Below are 14,787 nucleotides of genomic sequence, written 5' to 3'. Positions count from 1 at the left end.
GTTGGAAATCAGAGGGTTTAGAATCAGTCAAACGCACACACATGTACGTCCCGGATTTAACATGGAGAATGTTCATATCTTTTGCTTAAAAGTAGCAGCAGAACCAATAATTGCATCTTTTTCTTTTTGCCTTTTAAGACTACAACAGGAAAAAAAAATCCTTATTTATAGAGGCCAAACCCCAAGATTTTCTTTCATAAATAAACTACTACTTTTCGCCTTGATTTCTAGGTAGAGGATGTATTTTGCTAAGAGAACGGTGGTTTTCGTTTTGATGCTGGCTTTCTTCGGAGTCTCTTTCGGCGCGGTTCACAAAGTGGGCGACTCCACTGGCTGGACTAGTCTCGGAAATATTGATTACCTCAAATGGGCTTCCACCAAGACCTTCCATGTAGGCGACTCTCTTCGTAAGTACCTTTTTTTCTCTCCTATCTTTTGCTACCAATTAGCAAATCCACTAATGGGTTTACTTTAATGCAGTTTTCAAGTACAACCCACAATTCCACAACGTGATGCAAGTGACCTACAATGATTACCAGTCGTGCAACGCAACGTCGTCAATCGCCTCCTACACCTCCGGATCTGACTCAGTGACCCTCAAAAGGCCCGGCCACCTTTATTTCTTTGCGGCGTCCCGGGACACTGCCAAGCCGGACAGAAAGTCGATGTGTTGGCTAAACCGTCGTCCAAAGGCCCAACCGCAAGTCCTAGCCCGTCTACATTGGGTTCGTCTCCAGCAAACTCACCTTCAGAAATGGTGAGTGCACCTGGCCCGGCTCAAAGCAGTGCCTTGTCTCTCCTCTCCTCCAGGGTTTCGAGTATCGTCACAGTTTGTATCGTCGGTTTGGCCTTCTACTTCTAAGCGGACAGTCCTTATGAGTTATATTTGTGTTTAAAGTAAAGACTACAGTGGAACGGCTTTATCATTTTAGGTCATATGGTATAAACGGCTTTGCTTGGTTTCCAGATGAAATTAATGTTTAATTTTTTAAAAATTAATATCCATATTAATATATGTGTCATGCATGAAAATTAGTCCCCCAAATTAATGTTTAATATGCATTGTTTGCCCCGGACTTCGCTACTACTTTTGTAAAACCCTCCCCAAGAGCCACCTATTTTTGAACTTGAACCATTTAGTCCCGTGAGTAGGGGAAAAAGCTACAATTAGCTTGGTCGGGTTATGATCTGAAACACCATTAGTCAAATTATGCAGATTATAAAAAAAGGGAGAAAAATAAACTCAGTCCATCTCTGAGTGATAGTCCCTAGCCGTTCCATACTATATAAAGTTAATCCCCCGACCCTTTTCTCATATAAACTTGAAACCAGTTAAGAGACATCAATAAAATCAGTCATAAACACATCGTCTAAAATCATCTAACCAACCTCAGTTAATATTATTATACCTCCGAAAATCTCATATCTCCATCAAACAAAACCCGCAATAACTGGCAGCTCTGTCAATTAAAATTTTCACACCTTTCTAGAGTCTCCGACTAATCTACGCTCTTTATCTAAACGTAATCTAAGTTTTAACGACCAAATTTGTCTATTGTTAGTCTACAAATAATTATAATGATTCTATAACACACACGCACTAAAAATCACTATAAATACATTCAACTAACACCGAACAAGGGGCAAACCTCCTACATTTTACTCTCTATCTTCATTTTCTTATTCATGATCACTTCTCTCATATAAAAAAATACTGACCAATGGTCATTCACTCAATGAGTGTAACTCTTCGTTTAGAAAAAGTGAATTCCTGACGATCGATGAAATAAATTTGTTTCCATCAACAAACATATATATATATATATATATATATAATTTTACCTTTTCACTTTATAGTTTGGTTTTCTCTCCGTTTTGCACTATCAAAGTTTCTTATAAAAAGAACTTCTATTTAGAATTTATATATTCTATGCACAAACATATGGCTTTATGCCAGGCATGTCTACAACGGAGGCAATTCATCTACTTCGACGGCTTATAGAGAAATATAGGGGAAAAATAGAGATCTTCACATGGCATTCATTGACCTTGAGAAGGCGTATGATAGCGTACCCCGCATATGATCTGGAAGACCTTGGAAACGAGACGGATCCCAACTGCTTATATCCGGGCGATTCGTGATATGTACTGTAGATCTACTACATACGTCAAGACTACAGTTGGCGACACCGAGGCATTCTCGGTGGAAATCAGATTCCACCAGGGGTCGGCTCTTAGCCCTTACATCTTCGCCTTGATTATGGACGACATCTATTGGGTGACACCTGACAGTGTTCCATGGTGTATGCTTTTCGCTGACGACATTGTCCTAGTTGCTGAAACAAAAAATGAGCTGAATAGTAGACTGACTACCTAGAAGACTACTTTGGAAGAAAAAGGTCTAAGGATCAATATTAAAAAGACAGAGTATTTATGTTCAAACTACAGTGGGAACCAAAACGATGAAGATGTAGAAGTATGCATCGAAGGGCACGTTCTCCCCTCAAAGGATTGTTTCAAGTACCTAGGTTCTATGATACATAAAGATGGGGGTGTAGATGATGACGTTTCACACCGTATAAAGGCAGGATGGCTAAAGTGGAGGGCTGCTACTGGAATCTTGTGTAACAAGAAGGTGCCTCTAAAACTTAAGGGAAAATTTTATAGAATGACAATAGGACTAACACTGTTGTATGGATCAAAATGTTGGGCAATCAAGAAGGATCATGTAAGGAGGATGGAAGCCGCAAAAATGAGAATGCTTCGATGGACATGTGGTAGGACTCTGTGGGACATGACACCAAATACTGCAATTAGGATGTCCTTGGGGATGGTGCCTGTATCCGAAAAATTGAGGGGGGGAAGACTACGGTGGTTTGTGCATGTCCTTAGGCGACAACCGTCGGATGCGGTCAGGAGGGTATAGTTGATTACAGTCGACGGTGCCAGAAGAAGAGGATGACCAATGAGGAAGTGGGTAGACTGCTTGAGATCTGATTTGAAGGATTTAGCCATTACCGAGGACATGACCTCTGATAGGAAAGTATGGAGACTTAAGACCAAGGTAGCCGAGTAGTGTGGGTCACAGCCATAGGGTGTAGCATCTCTGTCTTCTTTTTAATTGCCTTTGTAGTAATTTCCATTGACCTGTACTTTTTATACGTTTTTGTCATTGGATTTTATGAAGGCTTAGAACTAGGGTAGTGGAGTAGTGTTGTCTTAGTTTAGGTTTTAACCCATTTGACTTTATTCATTATCGTAGTTTGCTATCGATGACTTCTGTGTATCCTTCTCTACATATAAGACTGTTCAACTATGTATTTATTTATTTATACATGCATTGTATTTTATCTTTATTTTTAATTTTGTGACTGTCGGAGACCTTACACGGAAGCTGCTCTTAACTTGGCGTTGGGAGCAGCCTACTACCCTACTTTTCCTTACCCATTGCATATGGGAATAGGGTTTTGTTGTTGTTGTATCAGTGAATTAGGTTGCAGCACATAATTACAAGTTTGCAAAAATAAAAATTTGTTTGAGTGATTAGGAATGAAAACTGGTTATGGGGATGGTTTTATCAAATTCGTTTCGTAATATTCTTCTCGTCCGAATCCTATCTGTTTTGAAACCTATACTTGACTTCCAAAAAAGGAGAATACATTCGGCATCAAATTCAAACTAACGAAAACCAGGCTCATCCTGCCCTTAACTCATTTTCGAGAACAATAACCCACCCCTTTGAGATGGAATACAATCAGAAACGATGGATTCGAATTATTTACCATTCTTTTTTAGTGAACCCCACACCCTAAACAAGTCGGGTCGCTAACTGCTATTTTTGTTTATGTTCCTACCCACTGTCAAGAGGCCTGAAAGTTTATATTATGGGTCACACGCAATCTACTATAGGCCCAATGCCTAGTATAAGCCCATCCTTTATAGTCCATTGCCTACAAATCAACGGTAGAAGATTTTAGGATAAAGTATACAAATGATCTCCCGACTCTAAAACACTGCTTTGTTGAGTCTCTCTGACTATTAAAAGTTACAAAATGGTTCTTAGATTATAGGATATTGTTTTGTTAAATCCCTTGACTATCAAAAGTTACAAAATGGTCACATATGTTCCGAACTTGTTATTCTTTTAAAAAATTGATGGCCATATGAGCTCCTTACTGAATATGATAAAATCATATTTTAATGATGTATATTGTCTTTGTCGTTGTTGTCAAACACTGGCTCACCGGCATAATGTTTCAAACACTGCTTAACGAAATAATGTAAACAGAGGGTGCATCCATAAAGTTCATCTCAAACAGTTATGAGATCATATTTTATCATATTTCAATCAATAAGTTAACGTCTAGTTCAGACAATCGTCAAATTTTTAACAAAAAAAATTAGTTTAGAACATATGAATAGACAAATGGTCCTTTTGTGACTTTTAATAGTCGGGGACTCAACAAAGTATCACTCTATAGTCGATGGGCCATTTTGTAACTTTAATAGTTGAAGGACTGAACAAAGCAACACCCTATAATTGAGTGACCATTTGTGTACTTTACCCTGGATTTTAATTGCTAGTTCAGTTGATAGAATTGCTCCATCTCTCCTTCCTCGCACGTTGAGTCCGTTGTCTTTCTTTTTTTTTGGGGGAGGGGGGGGGGGGGGGCTTCTCCAACCATTGCAATGTGGGCGGAAGGTTGAATCTCCCCGGTCCACCTAATTCAACAAACATTGCAGCTGGGAATCTGGATCCTACCGATGTTAAATTGTACAAATGGCGTTTCATTACTCCAGAATTTCTTTGTCAAACTGTTACCAAATTCAAGCTATTGCAGTTCTCGCGTATCTTAGTTTATTGTCGTTGAGACAAGTAGAGAAGAAGAATAAAGGGTAGCTTTTCTCATTAATATTCGTACATTAAACTCTTCTCTATCGAAGATTTGATTTGTCCAGCTATTACGCCATGCATTATGGTTAGAGTTGGGTTAATGCTTTTTACGATTTGTGTTAATGTGAAATAACAAAAGAATATCGAAGAATGCACCTCTTTGTTATTAGTTATTATTTAAGCGTGGAATTAGAATGGATGAGATAATTGCAAGTTGCAGCATGGGACCAATGTTGATAAAGCGAGAGGAAATCATTTTTCAACGGTTTTGCCTGAGAAATTAACGGTGCATGGTGGGACAAACTTCCCAACAAAATCATTTCCGATTCCTCCACCTTCAACAACTTGATTTGAATCGATGGAATTTGATCGATAAATAAATAAAACGTTTGAATTTTTTTATAGATAGTATATGTTTAATATTTTTATTTGTTTGTCGACAATACATACATGCTTTAGAGACACAATTATTTGAACCCGAATCATTTGAAGAAAATAATATTCTCTTTTGTTATTAAAAACACTATTACAAACATAAAAAAAAAGTTTTATATTTACTGCAGGAGACAGTGAAGGTGTCTTCCCCAATTAGATGTGGGTGTAATGTACCCAACATAATTTCCAAAACCACCTTATTTTATTAAACATCCGTTTCATGCTGTTGGGGGCATTTATTATTATTGTTAGATAAGCTTTTACTTATATAGATAAGAAATAAATGTCCTTGATGATTAAACTATAGACTTTTAAATTTCAAAGTTTTGAAATTAATCTGTACTAACTCATTAATTTCTCTATCGTATGATGTTTATCATCAACTTTGTTCGTCTTTATTGATTTATCTCATTGTTTTGGTCTAATGTTCTTTTCCCCTATCTAATCGTTGAATAGCTTGTCCCCAAAAAAAATTGTTGGATAGATGAGTAAAATTTTAGCATCATTTAATAAGGAATACTATTGTACTGTTGGCATTGTCGGGTCAGAAAGCTGGAACATTACTTTCTTTATAGTGTTCGACATAAACTCCTTGAAGACCACAGTTTCATTAAGGAAATACTTGAACTAAAAAAATCCTTAAAACTGTGTTTTTTTTTTAAATTTTAAGTCCCTAAACTATTTTTTTTGCCAAAAATAAATCCTTAAACCATAAAGTATAACCACTTTAAATATTTAAATTATTTTTTAGTTAAAATAAATCTTTGAATTATGTTCTTTTTCCATTAAAATCCATAAACTATTCAAAACAAATACTTAATTTTGTGTGACATGTCAACATCTCATTGGTCTAAAGAAATTTTTATAATTAAAAACTAGCAGAATTTAAAATGGCTACATATAATAGTTTAAGGATTTATTTTAATCAAAAAGTAATTTAGGGACTTAAACCAAAAAAAATAACATTGTTTAGGGGATTTTTTTTTATAGTTTAAGCCTTAAAGAAATACAATTAAATTTAGAATTATTTGAGGTTAAAAAAATAATTTAGAATATTCGGGTGAAATGATTTAGGAACTGTAATTGAAAAGTCTATTATATACATACATAGAGATTAGAATCCATTTACATAATTTAAAACTAAAATTTTTAGTTTTAAACATATTTAGGACTGTTAGATGAGCAAAAATTAGTCTACACAATCATATTATAAACTTCACACGTTAAGTTTAATTTACACCCAACATTATTTCGATAAGTGATATCTCTGATATCGTCGATTGCGTATTATGAATAAGGTGTTACAAGTTTAATATAATAAGTAACGAATTATATACATATCATATATAGATATTTATGAACAAGTTAGACTGAATTCAAGTCAAATTTATATAAAATATTAATATACTTGCTCAACTCTCTTCATATTTTAAATATGAGTTTCAAAATTTATTTAAATTCATCTATATTTATAAATATGAGCTCATCATTATTAATCAAATTGAAAGCTATATGATTGTATTTTGTTAGTTATTTATATTTATTAAGTAAAAATTATTAAAGATAAACAATTAAAATCCTACGTTAATTGGTTAAACTTAATATCAATATTGATCCAAACAATCAAAAGATGTTAACTTCTTTTTACTAAAAATACTGACTTAAAGATCGAAACAATACATATCTAATAATCTACTCGTACCACTACTACTTGAAGTATACCAACTACCATGGTTCCACTATGTAAACCTAAAGCTGACTAATAAGCCGAAGTCGGCGCTACTCGTAACTAATCCAATAAAAACATGTGCAATAACAATACAGGCTCCAAACACTTGAGACCCTCACTGCCAAAGGGAAAGTAAACTCTCACAAAACAGGATAAATTACAAATTTATTCACTTTATTTCCTCTCCTATTTTATTCACTATATTTTTTATTTTTTTAATTTAGCTATTGAACTTTGACATTACTCTTGTTTTGGTCATTTCACTGTCAAACAATGAACGACATCATGACATGACATACGACCTCAAAACGATATCATTTTTTAAAAAAATTATTTTTTACTAAAACGTCATTTTGCATTTATATAAAAATCCAAAATTTTCTTTATTTTCTTCATTTTTTCTTCTCTTCTTTTTAATCCTCTCATTTTCTTTCAATTTAATCAAATTCCGACCACCGTTTGTCATAATCGACCACCATGTCAGCCACCTTCGGCCTTCGTTAACAATGGCCAATAAGCATAATTTTTTTATCAAACTCATTTTGCCCTCTTAAACATAATCTAAGTATTTATTTACCCTAAAAACTTCTAAACTTCATGGATCTAGATTTTGTCGGCCTATGTCGTTACAATTGCAGCACTGCTGGTGACAAAAATCACTTGTGCAACAGATTTAATAATCCCAGAGGTTGCAAGTATGGTGACAAATATCATGAACATGGAGAATGGTGGAGCCATCACCCCCATTCGCTCATGTTGCTACATTTGATGTTTCAGCAACCGCATAAATTAGTGTTGTAAACACTAATTTTTCGTTTATTATTATTAAAATTATTATTATTATAATATTATTATATTATTAAATATATTATTACAAGCCCAATACCCGGAGGCCCGTTTTACATAACCAGAACCGGCCCAATCAATCATGCCCAACAGAGTTGGCCCAAAATAAACCCTAAAACCCGGTTAGGGTTTTATCATTTCAACCCCAGCAGCCAATGATCTCAGCCGTTGGATCTCTCAGATCCAACGGTCCACAGATGGTTCCAGCAAAGGAAGCCCTAGGGTTTCCTAACCCTAGGTTATCATCCAACCGCCTCAGCCAGCGCTGTCGCCGCCTCCAAGAACTCCCAACAGCCGCCTCTGCCGACACTTCCCAAGCCAGATGGTCCAACCAGTTGCCGACGCCTTGCTGCCACGCCTCCGCCTCAAGGAACACTCCAGAACGCCAGATGGCAACCAACAGCCTTCCTACGATGAGTCACCAGCCTAGCTTTGGTGACTCACCGAGGTTTCCCTTCTGTGACCGGTCCGAGGAATGTTTCGTCGAGGCTATAAAAGCCTCGACTCACCTGCAAAATAAAAAAGGCGGCAACAGAAAACGGAGAGCAAAAGTCCACAAAAAAAAAACAAGCAACAACCACACAACCAGCAGCAAACCACAAAACAAAAAAGAAGAGTGAGAGAAACTTACCGGAGAAGATAACACCTCGATCGGAGTCACCACCGGCCTCCAAGCGTCACCAAAAACCTTCGAAAACCGAAGGTATTTTCCTAGATTTGCTCCGATCGGGAGCATTTTAAGAGAAAAGAACACCGAAACCGTCATTAGGACGGTCCGATCTAAGTTTTGGTATAAAAATAAAATTTTTCGGCCACCGGATACGGTGGCCGGTGGTGGGGATTACGGCGGCAGACGGCTGCCGACCGATGACCGACTTCCCTCTGGTGAGGGAAGCTAGAGAGAAGCGAGAGAAAATTCTTTTCTCTCTCAGTTAGAGAGAGAAAAGAAAGAACAGAAATGAAACGCTGGCCCTTCGGGCCAGCTGGAAGGGGAGTATATACCCCTTCCCAAACGACGCCGTTTTGGGGAGGGGTATATTTGTAATTTTGCTTTCGGATAAATTATTCCCGCAGCCACTGTAACTTTAAAAAGTTTCAATTTGATCCTTATAGCATGTTTTTATATATTATAATTTGATCTAGTAATTTTATTTCATTTTATTTTAGTCCTTTACATAATATAATATATATATTTAGGATAAATACCTAATTTAGTCCCTTATAGTTTAGTAATTATCATTTTAACCCGAATTAATTAAATAAGGCTAAATTACATTATTAGAACTTAGATTTTTTTATTATTCGAGTTAGAGTCTTTAATTTTAATAATTATAATTTTAATCACTTATTAATAATTAGGGTTAATTACATCATTAGTAATTATATTTTTATAATACTATAAACAAGGGCTATAAATTTTAATATTTTATATTTTAATCCTATTATTTTAATTTTATATGTTTTAGTCACTAATGTTAATTATAAGTCTTATTGTTTTTTATACTTATTTTTAAATTTATTTATCTTACTCATTATTTATATTTTAATTTTATATATGTTTAAATTATTATTTTCATAATTATTTTATTATCTTATTCATATAAATATATACCTATATTCTTTTAAATAATAATGTTTATTTATTTTAAATATCAAAGAAAAGGGCAGTCTTAAAACAACTGGATGTCCTATTCTGGTATTTTAAATAATTAAACATTAAAATTATAATTTAGTTTTATTTAAATTATTAAAATTTTAATATTTATTTTTATTTATTAATATCGAAGAAAAGAGCTGTCTTAAGGCACCTAGAAGACCTTTTCTGATATTTCTAAATAAGTAAATATCTTATTTATGTATATTAATATATTTTCTTAAAATTATTTGAAATAATAGAATTATGAATTAAATATATCTTTGAATTTTTAAATTTCCAATAATAGAGACAATTTATAATTAAAAAGTACCAATTTTGGGCGTTGTAGGGGTGTTAATCCTTCCCTAAATGTAACCGACCACGAATCCCTTTTTATTATAAAAAAGAACGAATTTTTGGTTATAAATGCATATCAGTTCATCTTTTAACTGATGTTTTCTTAAAACTCTTTTAAAATATAAATTTTAGGTATTTGACCTACCTAACCCAAAAGGCCGATGACGACTCCCAAATTATTTTAAAAACCATTTATTCACATCACTTTTCCCGCCAAGTATAAAAAATTCGTGCCCGGGCAAAAATCGGTTACGACAGCTTGGCGACTCCGCTGGGGACTGTCAAACTTTAAAATTAGTTATAAATTGTCTCTATTAATTAGAAATTAAAAATTCATTTATTTAATTTTTAATTCTTTTCTTTCAAATTTTTTATTACATATTATTTTTATATTAATATTTTTTTATTCAGGTATTAATTATTTTATTTATCTGTTAGAGGTTTGAACATTTCTCCTCACACACAACACTTGCATTGCATAACATAAAACTCTATAATTGAGTTTGTCCCTTTTAAGTGGGAGTGAACACGACGTCTTCGTGAGAATTTATTCTTCGTGTCAAACCTAGCAAGTAACTTTCGGGGTTCATATGCTCTATGTCTTTGTGAGAATTTATTCTCCGTGTCAGGTATAGAGAAATGTGTCCCCTCGAATTGAACTCGATCCGCTTAAATCTGTAATGGACTAGGATTGAGAGTTGACAGCCCAAGGGGGCATCAACAAGGACAGTTCGAGTACCTTTACTCCTAGAACTGAAAACCTGCATATAATAAACCCTAGAAACTCTCTCGATCTGAAACCATACCAAAATTTTCTCAGTAGGTATACACAAAGGAGAAATAAGCTCTAGCTTTTAATTCCTTTTCTATTTTCTGAATAAATGCATGCGAACTAGAAAGCATGAGGTTAAGATTTATACCTTGATAGATAGATTTTTTCCATTAGTGGTACTAACTATTCTATTTATTCTATTTTTTTCATGTATGTTACATTGTTCTAAACTTGTTTATATTGATTTCTTTTGTTTGCATTGCACGATCATGGCATAATCAAAAGGTGTTGACTTGAAAGATTGTTCATCAAATTGGAAAGAAATCGTAAATGGTCAAAAAGTTTTATGATCAAACAAAATATGACGCGGCCAAGGAATCGTATCCCGAGGGAACTCTGAGGATAGAAGAGAGCTATGCACCTAGAGATCATGTGTCCATTAAGGAGCAAGAGGAGATACGAGAAATAAGAGAACAGATGTCTAAGATGAGGAATAGAATATCTGTTTTGTCCAAAGAGAAGAGATTCCTGCACAGAAAAGAGAGAGCTCAATGAACTTAACCCTGCAATGTCAGATACGCAAGGGACTTCGGATCTTAACCAACTTGAGAAATTACAGACAGTCATCATTCGTATTCACAAATCGTCTGGAGACACCAAAGAAATGGTGACCACTATAAAAGCTCCTAGAGAAAAGAAGAAATCATGTAACCTGAAATCATCAAAGTTTAGTCTGCTCCCGGCATCTAAAACTCAGGTTTAATCCAAGACAAAAGGTGGTTCTCATCTTGATACTATCCCCATATCATATAAAGAGTTGTATGATAAGTTACTTGAAGCACGAGAAGTGGATCCATATTATATAAAACCGTTCCAACCTCCGTATCCGAATTGGTATAACATCAACGTTTATTGTGAACATCATGCCGGAGCTCAAGGACATACCATCGAGAATTATCTTGCCTTCAAACGTCGAGTCCAAAGTCTTTTGGATCATGGAACCTTACAATTTATGGTAAATGATCGACCTAGTTTGGTAACCGAAGGTCCTGCTAGATTAATACTAAAAGTCTTCAAAGGTAAGAGTATTAGTATGGACGCCCAGAGAGAAGAAGATTTGCTGAGGTTTGAAGCTCAAACACATCATTTGAAGATTGAAAATGATAAATTGAGAACCAAAATGGAAACCATACATGAAGATTTCCAGAAGGTCAGTCAAGCCTTTCGAAATGCTGGCATAGGAAACACCCTAGAAGAGTGGATCACAGGGGTCATCAAGCTGAAAAAGAATTGCAATATAAATGAAGGACGAGCCAAGAAGTTTTCTCATGATTTACAAGTTACAGAAGAAAGACTCAATACAATTGTCATGAAATCAAGAAAATATCAAGTCGACAATCAAAGGTTGAATAGTGCTATGACCAACATGGAAGCATCATATCAGATTCATCAGCATGAGATTGATACTGAATTAAAAGCCACTATCGACAAGAACAAGACATTGAAGAAATGTTTAGATAATTATGGAGATCTTGTACGAGAACTCTGTAACCATAAAGATTCCCTTACAAGGGATAATGAGCAACAGTGCCCACAGCTCCGGGAATTGACATAGAATATGAAGAAAAAAAAAACACTATCATGAAGGAAGCTGCTGTTCAAGCAAACAATGTGGCTCATAAGCTGGTGGACATAGCTGGCTTCGCAAGAGAATTAAAGTAGATTGAGAACTTCACACCTGAGCATGAGTGGAAGTTAGTTTGGCTTTTAAGGGAAATAGAGAAGTTAGGAGTAAAAGTTATCCCCTACATGTAAAAGTTTTGTTTGATGTACCGAAGCTTTTGTGTTCAATGAAATCTGTTCTAAGATGATCACTCTTGAGTAACACCTTTTCATACATGCATTTACATTTTGTATCCGTGTATTTTCATTTTGTATTCTTACTTTTTATATCTTTGAATTGCACATTTTGCATTTTTTATTTTTGGCATTTATGCATTTTCGCATTTACATTACATTTTTTATTTAAAGTATTGTTATATACATTAAATATAAAAACATGTAAGTAATTAATGAAAGGTTTTGTAACAGTAAAACCAAGATCATTCATTCATATTACTTTACCATCATCATGAAAACAATGGAGCAATCTTATGAGGGACTACAAGATCAATGGCTAGAATAATTGACAGGGTTACCTCAGGATATAAGGAAAGAAATATCAGATTCAGTACCAGATGGATCAAATCAAATTATTCAGTATGTGGCATATGATAAAGAAGAGATAATTGATAAAGAGCAACCATACTGTCAGATTGAAGAGTCGAAACTGGTAAAACCCTCTGGGGCATCCCAATTGAACCCAAAGAATAGCCTGGTTCATTATTCACAATATGAGGAAAGATTCAAGAGGATGGATGAAGCAATCAGAAATATGAAAAGTATTGATGTCTCCCACAAAGAATTAGAAGCAAGAGAGCTCAGCTTGGTTCCATACTTGGTTATTCCCCATGATTTCAAAATGCCAAATTTTGAGAAATATGATGGCATCAGTTGTCCCTTAATCCATTTGAGAATGTTTTGCAGAAAAATGGAAGGATATTTAAGTTCTGATGATCTGTTAATTCACTCTTTCCATGATAGCCTCAGTGGAATAGCAGTAGTATGGTATAATCAGTTGACCCAAGAACAGATCAAGAGATGGGTTGATTTAGCTGATACATTTTTGGAACAATATCGGTATGTTAAAGGCTTAACTCTAACACGTATGGATCTTCAAAGAGTAAAGAAGAAAACCAATGAAAGATTTCAAGAATATGCCTTAAGATGGAGAGGAGTGACAGCACAAGTTCAACCTCCCATATTAGAAGAAGAAATATCACGTATGTTTCGTGATTCCCTTCCAGTGCCTTTCTTCGAGTTAATGCAGGCAAATCTGACAAAGGAATTCGAGAATCTTGTGACAAGTGGAGATTTAATTGAGAATATAATCAGTGAAGAAAATTCAAAAGTCACATCCAAGAACCCGACGGATCAAAAAGCGAAAGCAGATGATGTAAATGAGTGTCGTATCCAGAGTCCTCGCATTTGCAAAAGAAAAAGAGCAAGAAATTGTTCAGATCGACCAAAGAAAGTCATGCGATCAAGAAAAACTGTGGAAGTGTTCCAAACTTCCATTTCAGACTTGTATCCTCATTTGGTTAAAGGTCAATACATCACACCAAGACCAACTAAAGTGACATCAAACCCTTCTGCTCATAGCTATGATCAAGATAATGTTTGTAATTTCCATTTGGGGGTAAAGGGGCATTCTACAGGCAATTATAGGCCAGTGTTAAAAGAAATTGAGATGCTTGTTGCAAAAGGGGTTTTGACACAAGAAATGATCAAAAAATGGGGGGCAAATGAAGAAAAAAACCCTGATCCTATTACATACCCAACATTATAGGAATAATGAGGCATGATGCATAAACAAGTGGAAGTGTTATCTACCACTGTAGTACTTTCTATTTTCATTATCTTGTTTGAACTTGTTTTTTGTTCCTTTCTACACCTTTTGTGCAATAAATAAATATGTGTTTCTTTTATGGTTATGAGCAAGGAATCAAGTTTTAACCTTGAGATTATTGAGTATCAAGTAGATTAAATATTCTTTTAATTTTTCAAGAGTTATAGATCTTTGGCAAGTGGTAAAATTATATCTTCCATATCTCAAAACCAAATCCTGACACTACATTTATCTGAGACTCTGAAGTAATGTCTCCACCTGTTTTTGAGACACCTACTCCAGATGTTTACCTTTTCGGGTAGAGTTAATTGATGATACTACATTCCACCATATATAGGACTTCAAAAGTCACACATTTGTCCTTCCAAATATAAAACCACCATAAACCAAATAACCTCAAAAGAACCAAACTTTCAATTATCCGTGAATCTTCCTACAAGAGGAGACGAGATGAGGCATTATGGACCAGCTTATCGAAGATAATTTCGAGTGATTAGGGCATACTCAAAGAAGAAGGGGAAAGTGATTAATTGAAATAAATATATTATGAATTAATTACATTTTTTCATGTAAGTAAAGTTAATCTTGAATATTCATCCCCCTGGAGATA

At 34.8% G+C, this 14,787-nt stretch overlaps 1 pseudogene; it reads left to right on the top strand.

The window, feature by feature from the left end:
• Positions 1–214: 214 nt before the first annotated feature.
• Positions 215–995, top strand: LOC120184615 (annotated as a pseudogene).
• Positions 996–14,787: the final 13,792 nt, after the last annotated feature.

Source organism: Hibiscus syriacus, unplaced genomic scaffold, assembly GCF_006381635.1.
Source record: "Hibiscus syriacus cultivar Baekdansim isolate YM2019G1 unplaced genomic scaffold, ASM638163v2 tig00112925_pilon, whole genome shotgun sequence".
Classification (NCBI taxonomy): domain Eukaryota; kingdom Viridiplantae; phylum Streptophyta; class Magnoliopsida; order Malvales; family Malvaceae; genus Hibiscus; species Hibiscus syriacus.
The sequence above is the reverse complement of the archived record's forward strand: the minus strand, read 5'-3'. Positions and strand labels throughout refer to the sequence as shown.